The sequence below is a fragment of the Engraulis encrasicolus genome, chromosome 2, assembly GCF_034702125.1.
Source record: "Engraulis encrasicolus isolate BLACKSEA-1 chromosome 2, IST_EnEncr_1.0, whole genome shotgun sequence".
NCBI lineage: Eukaryota > Metazoa > Chordata > Actinopteri > Clupeiformes > Engraulidae > Engraulis > Engraulis encrasicolus.
In genome coordinates this window covers 42,317,614-42,332,214 of record NC_085858.1, presented here as the reverse complement: position 1 = coordinate 42,332,214, position 14,601 = coordinate 42,317,614, and the positions used below count along the sequence as shown (strand labels likewise).

General features: G+C 41.7%; 1 long non-coding RNA gene across 1 annotated transcript in view; it reads left to right on the top strand.

Moving 5' to 3' along the window:
• Window positions 1–2,604: 2,604 nt before the first annotated feature.
• Window positions 2,605–14,601, top strand: part of LOC134462696 (uncharacterized) — a 78,130-nt gene continuing 66,133 nt past the window's right edge. Inside the window, exon 1 of the long non-coding RNA XR_010037562.1 lies at window positions 2,605–2,732. This is a non-coding gene — a long non-coding RNA (uncharacterized LOC134462696). The remainder of the gene's footprint in view (window positions 2,733–14,601) is intronic.

The following is a 14,601-nucleotide window of genomic DNA, read 5'->3' as shown; positions in this document are numbered from 1 at the left end:
GACGTTTGAGTATTTAGACTGCGGGGCAAACAGCACTGTTCCCCACATGTATAATAATAACGCAGGACAGGGGGCAGCACCCAACCACTAAACCAGCAAGTGCTCTTATGCACCACACCGCTCTTATGTCTTATGGTTCATTCTTTTGAAACTCGGCCGTCAGTAGACCCGAGGTTGTTCTCCCGACGTCCGTTGTGAATGTGTTCTATTGCAACAGCTGGGGACAATACAAACGTCTGAAAAAACTAATGTTAAACATACTCGGAGTACACCGAAGTGCCGGAGTGCCGAAAGCCGGAGTTTCCGACAATCGAGTTTCAAAAGAACGAGCCATTACACTACATCCTTGATTTCAGACCTTGATTGTAGTTGCACCGCAACACTTTAATGTATGAAGAAGTGTATGAAGTAGAAGTATAAGTATTGTTGTGGATGTCATTACAACACTGGTACAAACTGTAGTATGATATTACATACTGTTAGTTGCAACCAACTCTCACTCACTCTGCGCAGAAATGACACAAATAGTCTTGAACTTCAACACAGGTGCTGTAATCTGTATATGGGTAAGAAAGGGGTAACAATAGAGTAATAATAAGGAACATTACAATCTGTCTTTTTCTAAATACAAGAAAGACAAAAGAACTCATTGTGGATTTTAGAATGGGGAGTCACATCCATCAGAATATGGTCATACATGGGGAAGACATGAAGGTTGTGACGAACTATAAATAATTTAGCATGGCTCACCTATGTTATTTTTTTGTCGGGGGGTAACGTCATCATTTGATTCGCAAAAAGTCGGACCCCCCCGAAGCCCGGTGCATAATTCACACACTGCCCTTTCAAGCCCAGAGACCCACAGGTTAGTCAGTGACCCCATGTGGAATGGACATGTTTGTGTGCTGTCTATACTAAATGCACTTCCCAACAGTGTATGTGTGTGTGTGATATGATATGACATAGCTGTCATCCAGATGGCACTGTACGGGTGATGAATTATTCCTCAGATGAGGTGGTATATATTATAGTTTAGTGGTTATAGTGGTGTTACACTGTCTCTACAACAGCACAAGGGGACCTAACTGGATTTACACACGCGCGCGCACGCATACACACACACACACACACAGACACACACACACACACACACACACACACACACACACACACACACACACACACACACACACACACACACACACACACACACACACACACACGCCAACATGAAGGTTGGCTCATGCAGGTATAATTGGATGGGCATTGTGCCGTTAAACCAGTGAGCTGAGCTTACGGTACTGTATACTCAGAAGAATGGTCAACAACTGCTGAAAGAGCATTCCACAGGCGTCATGGGGAGGATTCAAGTAGTATGGGTACTTGGTAACCCATTGACGCCTAAGGCACCTGCAAAAAAGGGTGCTGAGTGCCTGAGCCCTTTTTAAGAAAAGCTGCCCTCAGCCTATAAAAACCTATATCTCAGCCTCGGAAGCACATACAAATATGCACTAAGTTGCATTTAAACGCTAAGATCCTCATCTCTTTTTCCATCATTCCCCCCTTCAGAGGGTCTGAATGCTTAAGAGCCCCAAATCCCCCCCGCCCCAAGCAACAGTACTCGCGCAGACTGATTTTGCAATCGCTGCGCAGAATCAAAGGAAAGGTGACTGGTGAGATTAAACAAATTAGATGCCTCCGCGGCCCCCCAGGGGGGCTTACGCCCCACTTTGCGAAACACTGGGTTAAACCAATGGAAATACGATGACCGGCTCACACACACTGTAAAACATTGCAACCAGTTACATGTAACAAAAGTATGGTATGGGCACCTGTTAAACCAATGCCAATACAAAGACCTGCTCACACAGTTGTTATGGGATGGGCACCTGTAAATCCAAACAGCTGATGTTGGTTTATAATGGTCAAAAGCAAAGTTACATTCCGCATGTGTCATGGGGCGGGCACAGGTATGGCACCACTCCAACACAAAGACCAGATGATGGGTGTTACTGTAAGGGATGGGCATCTGTAGAACCAAACAGCAGATCTTGTCTTTGCATATTTCTCGTTTTCATGGTAACCGCCTCACACAGGTGTAAGTGTATCTGATGGGTACCTGTAGAACCAAACAGCAGATCTTGTCTTTGCATATTTCTCGTTTTCATTTCAACTGCTGCACACAGGTGTAATAGTAAGGTGTCAATAACAAAGGCACATTCCACAGGCGTCACTAAATCCAAACAGCTGATCTTGTGTATGATGGTCAATTACAAAGGCACGTTCCACGGTTGTCATGAGATGGACTTGTGTATGGCACTATGCCAACATGAAGACAGGCATGAAGATAAAGATATAACTGGGATGGGCACAGATAATGGCTCCATGTTCATTGTGCACACATCTCGCTACACAGGTATTATGGGTTGGGCAAACAGTACAGTAGGCCTACGTACAGTATGTGCACATGAGGGACGACTCACATATAAATACAGGCCAAGACACACCACAGGCTTTAGCAGAGGCAGTCATCAGTGTTTCTGTTGTATGAAACAAGTCGACACAGAGAGAGAAACAGAGATAGACATACTGAGAGAGACACACACACACACACAGAGACACAGAGAGACACAGTCTACGGAGTAGTGCAAGACATCATACCTGTGCAGAGGCAGCCAAGGCACCAGGTCAAACACAAAAATCTGAGTTGGTGAAGAACACATCAGTGACAGGTGAGACACACATGCACCTCAGTGACTTTCGTATTTAAGTTAGTTTGTGATAAATAAATTGTCTGTAATATGTAGATCCAGGTGTGTAAGATTTCTCTGTCCTTCCTAAGGACGTATCAGGCCAAAGAAATTGAAGTTATATTTTACTATGAAATCCTTTTCATGTGACTGATTTCTTCAGTGAAATTGGCATGGTATGTCACATGCCTGTGGATGTCATTGAATAGATAAAGTAGTTTCAAGAACGCATATAGTAAGCTACACACATTATTTCAAAGATGATTTATTGTCTACACAAACTACAATCTTCCGCACGAGGCATCTAAGATAAAGAAACAGGGAAGATCAAACATATCAACAGTGTTGTGCCAGTTCACAGATTTTCTGAACTAGTTCAAGTTCAGTTCATAGATGCACAAAGTGAACAGTTCACGTTCAAAGTTCACAATTTTAATTGTGAACTAGTTCAAAGTTCAGTTCATTTTCGCTTTTTTTCGTGAAATATTCAAATAAATACTTTTTTCACACCACGAGCTAGAAATCATACATTCTTTGAAACTGATAAGACATTTGCTCATGACGCTGCAATTGTGGGTTTATACCGGGTGATGAAACCTGCAGCATGCAGTAGGCCTACAGACAAGGTAGACCAGTTCTAAGCTACTGTAATGAAGTCTACTAGCATTTCAATAAATAAATAAATAAATAATATATATATATATATATATATATAATATGAAATACGTATAGGCTATATAAGTTTATATGGTAGCCTATCTGTTTGTGTAGTATGAATTAACTTACATGAGCAAAACTCATGAAAATGAAGGTACACCTAATGAAGGCAAAAGTCAAATGCACAAATATTTTTAAGGAAACTGTGTATCTTACTGTATGTAACACACTTATAACACACGTATGATACGGTGATTTTTTGTTTAGAGGTTGTACATCTTCCACAATGTAGTAGTCAATAATCTCTTGATCTACCTGCTCCTGTGAGACCACCACGGACCTCTTGCAGTGTCATGTTTTACGTTTGGGCTTGGTAGGGGTCTTCTCTCCCTTTCCTCCCTTATGACCCTCGAGGGCGTGCAAATCAATGATACAGTAAGTAAGAGTAAATGCATTCACACCGGATGGATGTTTTAATTCAATGTGCCGTTTCAAATTCGAACAGGACGTTGTGGATGTCCTTACTGTTTTTGCTGCGCAGGTGGTTTAAATGTTCATAAGGATAATCGGTGTCTGTCTCCGTGCCATCCCTTCCACGAACCATTTTTTAAATGCAGCGCTTCTGTCTGCCTAAGTGCCTCTCGCTCTCTTGCGCGATCTCTCTCTCTCACTCCGCCGCAATTCATCATGGGTAACGTTGTGCGTAAGCATTGCGCACACAGATGTCAAAAGAAATTCTCACTGATGATACAAGCGGCACCAGCGAGAAAGAGAAGGGGGGAACTTTCTCTGCGTTTCAAAAGAGAAAAACAGAGTCACTCAGCTTTCAATGGAAAACAAATTCCAATGTCAATTTACAGTGACGTCTGCCGTTCATGACACGTAATGTGAACTTATTCACGTTCAAGTTCTTTATTAAAAATGTGTTGCGTTCAGTTCAACATCCACAAAAAAAGAGTGTGTTCTATGAACGCGTTCACGCACATCACAGCAATCAAATCATGGTAAGTTGTCCACACACAGACAGACAAGGATACGCACGCACAGGGTAGCTCTAGCTCTTTCTGAAATTTAGAGTAATAACCTAGTTTTTAAAACGTGCCTAGTTTCAGAACTTCACCAAAACTTAATGTAGAATTCCAATTATATGATATAATATGAGACACTGACGATGGCAACAGCTGAAATGTTTGTCTACACTTCTGCTGCTATGTAAAAAATAAAAAATAAAAAAGAAGAAAAGAAAAACCAGAGTGCGATCCACTTTGTCACATTCTATTATATGAGATTGGAAAGATTAGCTTGATTACAGAATCTGTAATTAATTATATACATGTTTTTAATTTCCTAACAACACTAATATTCACATATACAAAGTACCTACTTGCTGGCATAAGTTAATATTTCTTTATGTCTCATTATGTTTGTTTTAAAGGAAGAAGTCTGATTAACAACAATGGCAGATGATGAGTCAATGATTGATACGAAGCTGTATTACTTGAAGAAGTGTCTTGTACCTGGAGATTTCGATTTCTTCAGTTTGACTGTTCAGAAAGATAAAGTACATGACAACTCATCAGAGATATCTGACGAGGACGACGATGATGAGGATGATAATGATGCAGGTAGTGCAGGTAGTGATCTGTTAAAAGCGAAAGGGGGTGGTAGTAACAAGGTACAGCCTGATTACGTGCCTGACACCGCACGTGATTGTGATTGGTCCCAGAAACTCCCACAGATCTTCTTATCCAATGTGCGGTCCATCAACAACAAGGAAAAGGAATTCCAAGAGCTGATGGAAGGGAATGAAGAATATAAGGCTTGTGATTTAGTGTGCCTCACAGAAACATGGCTCCAGGAGACGTCCAAGAAGGACATTTTTAAGTCTTTCAAGGTGACCTTTCGTCGTGATCGTGATCTTGAAAAAACTGAGAAGTCAGATGGTGGTGGTCTGACTGCTTCATCGAATGGGCGTTTGAAGCGTTTGAAAGGTTACAGTCTTGAAAACCATGAATTAATGGCCTTCTCATACAAGGCAGATGATCACATAGTTAACCACCCTCCAATCATCTTCATGCTGGTGTATCTATCAGGGAATCCTGCTGTGGCAGAAAAGAAGAAAATCGAAGAAAAAATTAAACAGAGGTATCAGCATTACTTGAAGAAGTATAATTCAGGCCCTGTGTTCCTCCTCGGGGATTTCAACCAATATGACTTTTTAGACTTACCAGCGACCACAGATCCCAATGCACGTATGGTGCAGCAGTACGTGACGTGTCCCACTAGGAAAGGTGCAATACTGGACAAGTGCTATGGCAATGTCCAAGAAGCCTACAGCTGTCAGAAGAGAAAGCCACTGGGCAAATCCGACCATAATGTCATTCTGCTCATCCCCAACAAACCCTCAGCCCGTCCGGAGTCCTGCACTCATGCCTGGTGAGTCTTTATCATCTCTTCTCCCGACAGGACATCAACCCTATAGGGACAATAACATAACAAAATAGAATAGAATAGAATACAATAAAATAGACTTTATTGTCATGCCATCATGAAAATTGGCTTTGATCTCACTGTATAAAAACACAAAAAGGCATCCATTCCATAGCTCAGAAACACAACAAAAAAACATAGGCCTACACAGATCATTGCATCCATCTCCTCCCTCCAGCCACCCTTCCCAGTGTATCATATACAAATATGATCAAATATATCAAATGTCAAAAAGTTAACTGTACACTTGTTTGACTTGACTTGTTCATTCATTCAGAGTGTGTCAAGTGTGCTGTAAACCAGTGGTTCTCAACTGGAACAGTCTTGGGACCCATCATTTTCCACTCTCATTCGGTCATGACCCAATTTTTTTAGCGTTCAAGTCAATTCAATGCAATTCTCAAAATGTAACCAAGACTCGAATGACTGGTTGCACGCTATCTATCTCGCATAAACATTCAGATTGTATCTATGACAACAGATGACACGGAGTTCAGTAGCCTATCAAAATAAAAGTTGTAAATTGTTGCAGGAAAAGTTGGATTTTTTTTTTTTATTATTGTGTTTTTTTACACCAAGGGTCCGCGACCCACCCATGACCCGTCCGCGACCCACTTTTGGGTCGCGACCCAGTTGAGAAACACTGCTCTAATGAATATCCGTTTTGGCCATTTCAGTGCTTTGTTCACTTTTCTTTTCCTCAGGAGGAGAGAAGCAGCTGAAGAAGGCCAGTAAGGAGTCCAGGAGCAGATTCGATAGAACAGGGTGGTGATTCTGGAGAGAGAGATTAGTCATGTTACTTTTTATTGCTAAGGCATAGGTGGGCAAACTTTCCCATTATGTCTGTAATTTACTGGCTCTTTGCACTTCAGCTACACTTTCCTCACACAAGTTGTTACTTACTTCAGTCTTGCTTTCTTACTAAAATTAGGGGAAAAGGGTTTTATTTTCATGCTCCATACCTATGGAATAAGTTGCAGAATATATTGTGTATGGACTGCCTTCATTGGAGACTTTAAGGAGGGCAACTAATTCTGAATACACAGAGGATTTTTCTTCTTTATGTGTTTTTTATAAGTTTGTTTTCCATTGTCATGTTTATTTCTCTGTCTGCGTCTGGAACTATATGTAGCTGCCATGTTGACCAAAACTTCCTGGCAGAAGAGACTCTTACAGTCTCAATGGGACAATCTTAGCTAAATAAAGGATACATTGAAAAAAGTGATAAAAAACCTTTTAGCCCTTTTAAAATGTCGTTTTTTATCCTTAATGATGCATTTTCTTTATTGTACTCATGGTCTCTATCATGTTCTGTGTGTCTCTGATGGACTCTTCGGGTATGTTGTCATTTACTATCATTACAAATGGTTTAAAGGGACACTGTGCAGGAAATGGTCAAAGAAGGTACTGCAACTATGCTGCTCATTGAAACTGGGCTGCCTATTGCCAAATTTGATCTTTACATGAAAGTTTACTAAGTAATAAACAAATATTTTCTAGTATGGTCCAAGTACAGTCATTTTTGCAGCTAAAAATGCCTATTTTTGGAAATTCAAAATGGCGGACCATGGAGAAGATCCCCCTTTTCATGTATGAAAAGCGATTTTTTTCCAGTCATAATGAGTACTTAGAATTTGCTGCTGTTGGTAAGTATTCATGAAAAAGGTAACATTAGTGAATTGGCAGCATGAATTCTGGAAATAAACAACTAAAAAGCTCACACAGTGTCCCTTTAAACATGATTCACTCAAAAAAATTACAGTGAACAAAACGGGCCATTTATTCGCAAACATTTATATGAAGTCACAGACATTCCTTGGTGGATGAGGTCTGTGATGTCAGTGACCGTTATTTTCTATGATGTACTTTTAATTGATTTCCATTGGCTAATTCTCTGATGTTATTTAGGCAACTCCACATTGATTCCTGGTTATATAATGGTAATGATATAAATCTCTGATGCATGGAAAAATTGTGTGGTTCTCTAATGTTCTCGTATGTTGGCCTGTGCTATGATATTACTGGAGGACATAGGCCTAGAACATATAATTGAATGTCATCTATGAATGGGCTTGAGGGTCAATAAAATGTATAAAATAAACAAGGCTGAGTTCTGATATCTGATTGTAAGGTAACTGGTGTGGAGTTTGGGGTGCAAATTGGCCAGGAAAGAAATGTTATCAACTATCAGATGCATTGTACATTTAGATGGCACTGCATTCTACTCTATTGTTCTGTTGTGGCAACCTACTAGGCATGGTACGGTTTGCGTTGTAAACCGAGACCGTACGGTTTGCATGTCACGGAACGGGGTGGGCAACCGCACGGTGCCCACGGTTTAAAAAAAAAATAAAAAATAGAGTGACCACCGGCGGACAACGCTATTAAAATCCTACTACTTTTACAAGCATAAAACACAAAGACTACGTAGGATATTGAGTGTGGAAAGACTGATTTCTATCAGCCAACTGAAAGGCATAATGTAACAGCATGCGCCAGCTGACTAGGCTACAGTAGCCTACAAGCAAGTGCAGGTCGGTCAGCAGCGTCACCCTCTCCCCCCTCTCTCTCCACGTTAGCGCAAGTGACTGTTCCCAGCCTTTATGCTGACCATTTTAAATTAAATGAACATGAATTTACAAACAATGACAGATTAGCAGAACAAAGTAGACTATGACTTACGTTACAGTAGCCTAGTGTAGGCTATATCCACGTGGCATTGAATGGGGATTCCGGACGGCAAAATGCGAGATAATTGAACATATCCATCAGATTCACTGCGCTGTCCTTAACTGCAATCAACTGTAGGCCTAATTATATGTAGCCAGTTAAACTCTGATGGACGGAAGGGGACTTTGTGCTGTTGCCTAGTTAACATTGATGTTTAACACTATAACAAAAATAAAATTTGACTGTTTTAAAAGGCTCAGCTTCACAGGAGTTTTGTGAAACATTCTTGTGCATACACTTCTAAAAAAAACGATCTTTTAAAATTATTTGTTACCTTAACTTTCACATTTTAACATAACATAACTCTATCACTTGTTCACTTAAAATTGAATTTGACTTCTGATTTTACTTCTATGGTTCTCACGGCCGGCAGTTTCATGATAGGAAGCAACTGATTCATAAGCGCAAAACTCGCAGAAAGCGGTATCAAAATAAAAGTCCAATTCGTTCTCAGTGTGTCATTAACCAAAATAGTCATACTGCACTGACCTAATGGTCCCATTGCCTACAGGAGTGTAGCTGTTTTATTTTTACACGTCAAATGTGTTATAGCATGTAATATTTGAATATTTGTCAACTTAAAAGTTAGGACTTAGTTCTCCCTTTTTTGTGAAATAAATGGAAGCATGTTAAAATCATTGATATCTTTCCTCTTTCAGTTGGGTTAAATTAAGTCAAATTCAACATACCCATGATAAGCTTACATTTTCATTCTAATTTTTATATAATATATTTTATTTAAAAAATATATAAAAAAAACAGAACCGTACAAAACCGAAAACCGTGACCTTGAAACCGTGATATGGACCGAACCGTGACATTTGTGAACCGTACCACCCCTACAATCTACAGTAGTTTTGTCCTTGTATAATGTCGTAATTATATGTAAGCTGTGGCGTGAGGTTCTGCTAGGAAGACGAGATGGTACCTCACTTTAATTTTATTTGTCAATCAAGTCTTCTATGGTAGAAATGTAAGCCAGTGGCGTTTTACCCCCGTTTTACAAGTTATATTCTGCAGGTCGGGGACCTGCGCCAAAGAGAAATGTTGCCTCCCTGTGTATTAATAAATACCTTTCATTTAATTTTGTCTATTGAGTCTTCTATGGTAGAACTGTATGTTCCAGTGTTCCCAAAACGCAAAACAAATCCCCCCTGGGGCAAAAAAGGTATATTCACCCTATTCACCTACTTCAGAACAACTGAATGACCAGCAGAGAGCAGCAAAGCATTCCATTAAAATGTAAATATAATGTGGTTCTCAACCTTTTTGAACAAATGCCCCTTTGACCTAAACATAAGGCTACCAATAACATCCTTGACCTCATCATAAGTCTCCCAATGCCCCCTTGGCCTCATCATAAGACGCCAACTCCCACCTTAGTATTAAAAAATAAAATTGACTAATTCCTCCCGATGGCAATTGAATTGACCTTCCTTTTATTCCCTTTTCCTTTTGAGACGTTTCGGGCCAACACGGCCCCTTCTCAGACACGATAGAGGATTTTAACCTGGGGTGTATCATTTAGCCCTCCCATATAAGCTCAACTCTCTACCATTTGGTCAAAGCTGCTGCGGCTTTAAAACACACTCACAAATCAGACCAGTTAGAAAGGGTCATACACACACACACACACACACACAGGTGGTGAAGCATTCCTGCATGCAGATGATTCCTCGTATTTGTGTGTGTGGTGCGTTTATAAGTTGGCCCTCTGCACTGCTCTCCTCATTCTTACCTGAACTGAGGGAGAACAAAGCTGATCATCATCATCACAGTCGTCGTCTTCGTCATGAAGCTGATTGGTCCGTTAGTGCTCCTGGGCCTTCTCCCATTGGTGGAGAGTAAACTCAGTAGTTTCGCTAATTGTCGTCAGTTCTTCGTCAACGGGAATTTACCAACTATTCTACAACACCAAAACAGATACCAACAAATATGCCAGGTGTACCAAAACGTCAACAGGTAAGCCACCTGCTCAGACACACACAGACTATCACAAAAACACACTGACAACATGATCCTGTGTGTGTGTCTGTGTGTGTGTGTGTGTGTGTGTGTGTGTGTGTGTGTGTGTGTGTGTGTGTGTGTGTGTGAGTGAGTGAGTGAGTGAGTGAGTGAGTGAGTGAGTGAGTGAGTGTGTGTGTGTGTGTGTGTGTGTGTGTGTGTGTGTGTGTGTGTGTGTGAGTGAGTGAGTGAGTGAGTGAGTGAGTGAGTGAGTGAGTGAGTGAGTGAGTGCCTGTTTGTCTGTGTGTGTGTGTGTGTGTGTGTGTGTGTGTGTGTGTGTGTGTGTGTGTGTGTGTGTGTGTGTGTGTGTGTGTGTGTGTGTGTGTGTGTGTGTGTGTGTGTGTGTGTGTGTGTGCAAGTATGCCACTCTGTATGACACTGCTAACAGGATCCCAGTGTACTCTGCCTATCTATACGGAGGACAAGGAACAACAACACCTGGGACCACCTGGATGATTGAGCCTCAAGTGAGATATTAGTTAGATGGTTTTAATAGTTTATTTAATGTGTGTGTGTGTGTGTGTGTGTGTGTGTGTGTGTGTGTGTGTGTGTGTGTGCATGCGTGCCTGCGTGCCAGTGCATGCGTGCCTATGTGTGTGTGTGTGCGTGCATGCCTGTGTGTGTGTGTGTGTGCATGCGTGCCTGTGTGTGTGTGTGTGCATGCGTGCCTGTGTGTGTGTGTGTGTGTGTGTGGGTGTGGCTGTGTGTGTGTGCAGGCCCGTTGTGTTAAGGTACGCAATGTAGGCAGTTGCCTAGGGCCCCCGAGTAGGTGGGGCCCCCAAGGACGACAGGTTATTATGGACCCAACAGCTTTATAATAAGGCATTGCCATCTTTATGAAGGGCTCTGCTGCGAGGGAAGCAACAGCGCCTCCCTAATGCCCCCTGCTCGAGGGGGCCCCCCTTCCAATAGGTTTGCATCAGCGACAGCGACGTGAAAATGTCAATTGCCAAAAGGTGCAACGACAAATGTAGTCAAAGTAGCCCCGTCTCGACTGGGCCCCCCTTCCAATTTGTTCAACCGTCAAATCCAGCGCAAATACAAACTGAAGATGAAGCTACATAATCTCTCACTGGATGTTGCGCAGACGCCAGTTTATATTACATTTTTGGCTCAAGACAGTTGCTTTTAAAATAAAAGTTAATCTTGAAGGCGACATATTAGGCTACTCTCTGTACTGCAACCAAACTGTCCCAGGCCAGTTGACATCGCACAGACAGCGAGATGCTTCATTTAGGCGACAGTGTTATGTTTTCAAAAACATCCGTGAAGGAAATGTGCTGTAACACGCACTGGGCAAACGTCGATTTTTCCATAACCCTTCTTTTTTCGACACGGAACTGTTTTGAATGTGGACAAACGCAAGAAGAAACGAATGAACAATGTGCATATGCATATGCATATGACCAATATTTCGGATAACACGAGTCACACAAGTGCGCTGGGATAGCTAGCCTACATTGTAGCCCACTTTCTTGCTATTATATGGATTACACATTGGAATTTGGGACCATGATTCTGGAAACTTGTGGATTACAGTGAGAGGTTGGGATACATTCTGCGGTCAAGGCAACTCAAGGTAAGGGCACCGGGGTATTGGTCCCCTATACAGGGTTGCCAGATGATGCTGATGATTTCCAGCCCAAAAAATGCTGAAAACCCGCCTAGAAGCACAAAATCCCGGCCTATTCTATTGATTTCTATGGCAAAAATTGGGCGGGTTTTTCTGCTAAATGCCATTTTTACCCGCACAAGGCCATTCTGAGCAGCCCAATTGGGCGGGAAACAGCCCAATCTGGCAACACTGCCCCTATAATTGACACAGCTGTCAACCACGGAGTAACGTAGGTGGTTGTTCAGTGATCCTTGGTCGCTACAGAGTAGCCTATTTGTTTGTGCTGCGGTATTACTAACAACTTTGGATTGTATTTTCAACTGCGTGGTGGATGCAATACGAAAAAAAATCTCGTCGGGGAGACCCCCCCTGGCTTGGTTAGAATTCTTGCTACCAATATCACATCCCCCCAAACCCCCCACTGTGCCTGCTCATTCGTTTTTCAGCCTTGAGTTTCTGGACTAGGTCTATTGTTTTATGAGTCAATAGTTGGTTTTGCACAAATGGAGCACCCTTGGTTAGATTTTAAAAGTGGTTGGAAAGATTAGACCTTTCTTTATTTGTGATTGGCAATGCAGATCATTATTTTCGTGGTAGGGTCAAAAAATCTGATTGGGCCATATAGGCATACTCTCATGTGAGAACATTCTGAAACTGAACATTCAAGTAGCCTACTTCATGAGGGGAGCCTACTGAATGGAATGGGCTATATTTGCCCAGGTCTTTCTTCATAAAGTTTCATAAAATGAACTGTAGGGACTAGTTATCATACTAGATTGCATTTCCTCACAGGAAATGCTGGTGTATGCTTGCTCTTTATGCATTCATTGCCCTTCATGCATGTGTTGCCCTGCCACAACACTGTCTATAAGGTGACTTCTTGTTTGTTCCATTAGATTTCTATGGTTTCTGTGACATTGTGTTGTAATGGTAGGCTATGTGACAATGACTGAAGTGCCATCCAAAAATTGTCTGGCCCCTCCGAAACCCGAAACAGAAGTTCTGGCGCCGTGGCTACCCTGTCAGGTGCCCCCCCGCTTACAAAAAAAAAACCTAGGGCCCCGACAACCCCTTTGCCTAGGGCCCCCAAAATCCTAGAAACGGGCCTGTGTGTGTGTGTGTGTGTGTGTGTGTGTGTGTGTGTGTGTGTGTGTGTGTGTGTGTGTGTGTGTGTGTGTGTGTGTGTGCATTTGAAAAATGTAACCAGCACCTAAATAGTAGTTGAAGTTATAGAGTAGATCTGCCAGTCGTTCTCCAGAAACTGTTTTTTTCAGGTTTTATTAGTTTGTCACTGAAACATACTGTATGACCAACTTTAGAACGGCGTGCAAGCAGTACAAATATGCCACATGCACTCTGGTATGTGCTTCAGTATCCTCAGGTGACATTGGGGCTGGCTAACCACACACTTTTTAATACTGTAGTCATTTACATTGCTGGGTAACACTTTGTAATAATGGACGCATAAAGATCTCCTGAGGCCTTATTTATAACGGGTGCGTACGCACAAAAGACTGCGCACGCTAAGTTCACCGCAAGGTTTGGTATTTATGGAAAAATAACTTGGCGGTAAACATGCGCAGCTTCGCGCAGCTTCACGAATTACCTGGCAGGTTCATGTCCATGCCATCCTTTTTTTACCTCTACAGTAGTATAGCGTGACCTTTGCGAACATAACCATCCACATGCTGAAATTTGAGGGATTTTGGTTTTTGTATGACCTCCCAAACTTAACAGCTCAACATTGCCCAAAGGGGAATCGTGGAAGCGTGGAACGTACGTGTGCCATGCTTTATAAATCTGAATATTTTCTGGCGTATGTACATCCTGAGATTTGTGCGTGCGCCCTCTTTGGGCGCATTTCTTCCGCAAAGTTTTATAACTGAGGCCCCTGGTATTTACTAAAAGCAGAATATCTACCACAGCCTCAAAGTAATGACCATCATGACATAACTACCAGTACAGCAGATGTTTTAAAGGTGCACTGTGTACGATTATTAGTTGTTTATTTCCAGAATTCATGCTACCCATTCACTAATGTAACTTTTTTCATGAATACTTACCACCACCATCAAATTCTAAGTGTGAATTATGACTGGGAAAATTGCACTTTTCATGGGAATCTTCTCCATTTTCTGGCATTTTGAATGTCCAGACATAGATTTTTTTAGTTGCACAAAGGACAGTAGTACAGTAACTGTGGCCATACTAGAAAATATTAGTTTATTACTTAGTAAACTTTCATGAAAAGATCAAATTTGGCAATAGGCAGCCCAGTTTCAACGAGCAGCTGTAGCCTCTTACTGCAGATGGGGTCGCCGGCGGGCCTATTCATTATTTGCTGAAAATACTCAA